Genomic DNA, 6,282 nt, shown 5'->3' with positions numbered 1-6,282 from the left:
ACTGAAGGCAAATTTATAGCTCCAGGGAAAACAAGATCAATCTTATTATATATGGATGACGATAATAAATTTTCATTAGCTTGGGTGACAAAAGGAACATTGAAGTGGGGGAAAGAAGGATTTCCCTTTAATGTCTTATCAGTGAGAGACCCATTGATAGATAAAAGTTCACAGATGTTTCATTTGCTACTACCAAGCAAATGGAGGGGAGGGGTGGAGTGGGGTTGAGGAGGAGGATTCTTTCATCTGTTTCTGCAAGGTCACTGGATAAGATCTGATTAAACCCTGGCATTATGATAACGAGGACAGACACTGATCACTCCTTACTTGTGGAGAATTAGCTGCTTAATGCATCCTTCAGAGAGGGAATGGTCCTGTCCACTTGGAAAGAGATGGTTGTGAGACCATTCCTTAGAAACCATCACTAGATCAGTTGCTAACATCCCTTTTGGAGGCAAGGTGTTTGAGAGGATGGTTGTGGTCCAACTTCAAAAGTTGTTTGATGAAATCAATCATCTAGGCCCATTTCAATCTGATTTTCGGCCAGGTTTGCCACTGAAGCAGTTTTGGTTGCCCTGATGAATGATCTCTTGTGATTTGAGAAACAGGGGAGCTTTGACTGGTTTTCCAGTTGCAGCCTTTCCTAGACAGGATATGCATGCTCTGCAGCCAAGTACCTTCAGTAAGAGAAGTACATCATGAAGGCATGAAAGAGAAGGCCTTTTTGTGGTGGTGTTCCAATGCTGAAAGGCCTTCCAGAGGGATATTCGCTGTTGCTACTGTTGTATTCTTTTAGGCATCAGGGTAAAACATTTTTATTTGCCCAGGTATTCTAACTGGTTTTTAAGATTGGGGAAATAATTGGCTTTAGCTGGTTGATGAGTTATTGTTTTATCCCTTTCATTTTTACTGTATTTCATTGTTGCTGTATTATTTTATCTTTGTACACCACCCTAGAGCCCACTTGTTCTGCCCATGCAGAGATCTTATTTCATTTCACTATATCTTGTGACAGGACCATCAATGGCCTTGTACTGGGAGAAATGCATGCAACATCTGACAAAATGCAGCAGGGAAGAAGCACATACAGCTTTGAGAACTGGCATACTAAGGTAAATTGATCAGGAATCTGCAGAGCTCTACACCTGGTAGATGAGAGGCAAAGTATCATCAAAATACAGCAGGAGGAGATATACGTGATATGGAAGTTGGGACATCGTCACATGGTGAACAGACCACACAAATTGTTTTCTGAAGAAACACAGCTCTCGTTGGGTCTTCTCTAGCTAGCAGAAGGCCATTACCGTAGCATATCTCATATGACTCCGTCATGAGAGCCAGCGTGGTGTAGTGGTGAGAGTGCTGGACTGGGATCCGGGGGATCCGGGTTCTAGTCCCCACTCGGCCATGGAAGCTCACTGGGTGACTTTGGGCCAGTCACAGACTCTCAGCCCAACCTACCTCACAGGGTTGTTGTTGTGAGGATAAAATGGAGAGGAGGAGGATGTAAGCTGCCTTGGGTTCCTTGCCAGAGGAAAAAAGGCGGGATATAAATGCAATAAATAAATAAATAAATAAATAAATAAATAAAATAAACAGCATAAAACAGCCAGCATTCGGGCTATGCCACAGGCGTACTAGCATAAAGGCCAGAATTTCCCCAGGTGATTATTAACAATATGCATGATAAACAAGCTCTATACAGATTTTCCACATGTTCCAATAAGGCACAGAGGGGCAAGGGAGGCTGTACACACTGCCCTTCCCCCAGTGTCCCAGTCCCCAACGGCACCACCCCCAGAGCTTTGCATGTTGAGTGGAAGTTCTGAAGGGGGAACCTATGCACATTTGGCCTAGAGCTGTGTGCAAATGGCCTCATGAAATTATTCATCTTACTTGTGGGCAGAGAAATTTGGGAGACAATTTCACCTAATTTCTCCAGGGGGAGGAGAAATTCTCCACAGTTTCTCTGAGGTAGGGCTCCCCATTGGCGGAGCTTGTAGCACAGCTTCTTTCTTTTTTCCTAAGAGGTTCGGGCGTTTTCATGCTGCAACAGCATAAACTGTCTTGGCAAGCTAGCCCCCAGTTTGCATCCACTGCAATGCAGATGGGGGCAGTGTTGTCATCCAGGGATGAGATGGAGTCAGTGCTCTGCCAAAATCTGCCCTCCAATTTCCTGCAAGTTTTCTCCCTCCATGAAAGAGGCTTCCATTATTCTGCCTCATTTGGGATGTTTTATAATTTATTTTTGTGGTGTTTTTGAGCTTACGGGATCACAGCTAGCCTCCCAGGCTGCCTGCACATCCTGATCTGAAAAAGCCATATGGGAGGAATTACCTCATGGTGCCTTAAACTGGGCTTTAATTGAAATGTGAGAAGCTGAGGAGGCTACAGGCTGCCAAAGAGATGATTGTACAATGACAGACAGGACACTTGTGCTTGCTCCTCAGCCACCTCCTAAATAAAATAAGGCCAAGAAACCCAAGCCCAACCCCTGAGAATTTCTCCGAAATTTCTTCACCATTGAATTCTTTTTCAAATGTAATTCCTCTTCTATCACATTGAATGAGAATGGCAAAAAAAAATGTGGGAGAAATTTTTGGCACAGGACTAGTTTGGCCAAATCTACATTGGTTTCCTCTTCAGACCTTCTGCCCAACACACAAAGGTTTGGGGGTGGAGCCAAAAGGGACACTGTGGAGGGACCAGAATGCATGGCTCCCTTCAAACTAGGGATGTACGAAAGTCCCTTACCTTTGACGAAAGTTGATTCGCGGTGGGGGGGAGGCGCTCCATCCCTCCCCCCGAAATTCTGGCCGGGGGGGAGGCGCCCCATCCCTCCCCCCTGAAATTCTGGCCAGGGGGGAGGCGCCCCTTCCCTTCCGCTGCGAATCCTGTTCTGCCGGGACTGCAAATGGCGGCGGCCTTAGCCGCCGCCGTTTGCATCCCTGCAGTCAGCCTACGGATGGCGGAGAATTTCTCCCCGAAACTTCGGGGGGCCGAGTGCCAACGTGTTCGGTCCCCCGAACAAGTTTTGGGGAGAAATTCTCTGCAACCCCCACCCCCTGCCCCCCCCCCCGGGACTTACCTTTGCCGAATGTCCCTCCCGGTGGCGGGTCCGGCCGGCGGTTCGGTGGGTGTTCGTCCGGGGAGGGAGCGGCAGCCGGTCTTTTGACCGGCTGCCGCCGCCACCATTCCAATCAAAGAAAAAAAAAAACGCCCCCGTGATAGGCTACGTGACGATTAACGTAGCCTATCACGGCTAGATTTGCAAAGTCAGCCGTGATAGGCTACGTAAATCGTCACATAGCCTATCACGGGTGACTTAAAAAAAAAAAAAAGCGCGTACGCAAATGGCGGCCCCCAAAGGGAGCCGCCATTCGCGTTCCTTATTTGGTCGCTGTAGTATACGTAAAGATTTACGTAGACTATGGCAAAAATAAGGGCAACGCTATTTGCATTGCCCTTATTTTCGCCATAGCCTACGTAAATCTTTACATAGACTACAGCGAACAAATAAGGAACGTGAATGGCGGCTCCCTATCGGGGCCGCCATTTGCGTACGTGCTTTTTTTTTTTTAAGTCACCCGTGATAGGTTACATGACGATTAACATAGCCTATCATGGCTGACTTTGCAGATCTAGCCGTGATAGGCTACGTTAATCGTCACGTAGCCTATCACGGGGTGTTTAAAAAAAAAACTTTTGAGTTCGCGGCTGGGTGAGGCGAGGTGCCTCCTCCCCGGCCTGAATTTCGGCCGGGCGAGGCGGGAAGCCTCCCCCCCCGGCCTGAACTTCGCGGGGGGAGCAGCAAAGTGCCTCCCCCCCACCGTGAACAAGCTTCGACGACAGGTAAGTGACTTTCGTCCACCCCTAAGTCAGCCGTGATAGGCCACGTAAACATTTACGTAGCCTATCACGGTATTTTTTTAAAATCTAGCCATGATAGGCTACGTAAATGTTTATGTAGCCTATCGCGTTTTTTTGGTTTTGTTTTTTTTTAACTGGAAATGGCGGCGGTGGCAGCCGGTCGGAAGACCGGCCGCCGCCGCCGAACCGCCGCTGAACCGCCGCCGGAGCCACCGCCGCCAGGGACATTCGCACAAGGTAAGTCCCGTCCCGGTGGGGGCGGGGGGGCAGACCGTTTCACCACCAATTTCGGCGGGCTGAATGCACTGGCATTCAGCCTCCCCGAGATTCATGGCGAAATTCTCTGACATCCCTACTTCAAACATTCTTGGAATGTAGTGAGGATAACTTCTGTCTAGGGCTGAAGATGGACAATAGCTGACAATAGGAAATCGTTGTCCCTATCCACGGGCTCACTCTTTCTCCAGGTGTTCTTTGTGGACTGTCAGACAGTCACCAGCTTACTTTAAAAAAAAAAAAAAAGCTTCATTTTCTAGATCAAAATCAGTACTAGTAAGCATTGTAGATTATTCTCGGTGGGGGGTGGGGGGGATGGAGTTCTGCTACTGAGACAAAAGGATAACTTCTTCAAGAGAACAAAGTATGCATTCCTGGTCATCACACAGTTCCCCTTCCCTAATTGTCCTATTTAGGAATTTGCCACTGCTTACATGAGAGAGAAGTACATATGATACTAGTGTTATACTAAACTCCCAAGCAGTGAACTTGCATTCTTTGTGGACTGTTGCCCACTACTCTACAATAATATTCTACAATTGAAATGCTCACAATTCAACACCTTAAATCTACATTTGCTCTTCTGTGTGAAAAGTGTGATAAATTTCCAAGCTTTAAAACTGTGGTCTGCATTTTATTCACATAGGCCTAGGGTAAAGGCTCCCCCCACCCTTTTCTTTTCTTTTTTTTACCTTCACCAGCCAATTATCTGTAGAAAGCCCAAATTCTCTTTGGTCATCTTCCATAGATTTCCCTTTACATTTTTCAACATTAAAATGACAATTTACTTTGCTATTAATATACTTCAGTTAGAAGCACAGAAGCTAATAATCTCGTTGGGTTTTACCAAGATCGGAAAGATTCTCATTTCATGGCTCACTGGTTCGTTAGAGGCAATAGAGAATTCTCCACAAGTAAGGCTAAAACACTTATTAAACAACCTCTGCATCCAAGACACCACTTGAGTGGAACAGCTATGCTACTTATATTTCATTTATGGATCAGCCAAAAAAAAACCCTGAGGTTCAAACTGTGCATGACATCAGTCAAGTGCAGTTTTCCTCCTGACAGTTTTGTTTTGTTTTGTTTTGTTTTAATTATTGTGGATTTAACTCAAACAGCTGCCTGAGCTGCAATCTACAATTGGTGACCAGAGTGTACGACGTGAGGCGGGACCCTTTCCTCTCTTCCACTTATTTTGTTGTAAGCCAGCCTGAATTGTGCTTTTGCACCTGAAGGCTGGGGTGTAAATGTTTTAGGGTGCAATCCTATTCAGATAGGTGGCCATCTCCGAACTCAGAGGTGACCACCTATCCAATGCAGGGCAGGAGCAGCACGAAGGGGATTGTTCCCTCCATGCCCCTGCCCTGCATTTGCGGCTAGACAGCCGATTGTGGCTGTCTAGCTGCGGGAGGACAGAGCAGGGGAGGAGGCTGCCATATGAAACACTGGATATGTCATACAGGCATTTCTGCCCTCCCCACCCCAGAACACCTCTGAGGCAGCGCAGAAGCAGGGGGAGGTCAGCTCTCCGGGAACCAACCTCAGAGTGTGAGCTCCAAGGTTGGTTCCTGGAAAACCAGATATCCTATGGCTGTCTAGCCACTGTCTAGCAGCCACAGGATTGCACCCTCCATCAGTCAATCAATACAAATCTCCAAATCCCCACTCAGCTACTTTTAGCTCCTTAGGAGAAAACATATATGTTTGTAGCCATGTATTTTCCCACATGGAACTAAAGGAAAATTATAGGCGGAGCAATTTGTGGGTGGAAAACCAAAACAAGCAGAAGGGAAAGGGTTACACTGTCCTTTCCCTTCTTCCTTCTGCAGGTGTTGTTGTTGTTGTTGTTGTAGATTAAGAAGTAAATTTAGATTAAGAAGTAAATAGGGAGGAAGGGGGAGCTGTTGCCAGTGAGAAAAATTCTTCCACCATTTTGTGTGGTCCTTAAAGGCTTGATTCCAAAAATGTCCCATTTTGCCTGAGAAGGTAAGCTAAGCTAAGGCTTGGCTCTACAGGGAAGATCAAGCTGTATTTTCCCTAGAGAAGTTCATTTCAGTTCGCAAGCTAACAAAACTTGCCCCATTCACAACCCCAAACACGAACATGAACAGGAACACATCTTTTTAAAAAATG

This window comes from Heloderma suspectum, chromosome 2 (genome assembly GCF_057233095.1).
Source record: "Heloderma suspectum isolate Gila_16-S chromosome 2, 16-S_ref, whole genome shotgun sequence".
Lineage (NCBI taxonomy): Eukaryota > Metazoa > Chordata > Lepidosauria > Squamata > Helodermatidae > Heloderma > Heloderma suspectum.
The sequence above is the reverse complement of the archived record's forward strand: the minus strand, read 5'-3'. Positions refer to the sequence as shown.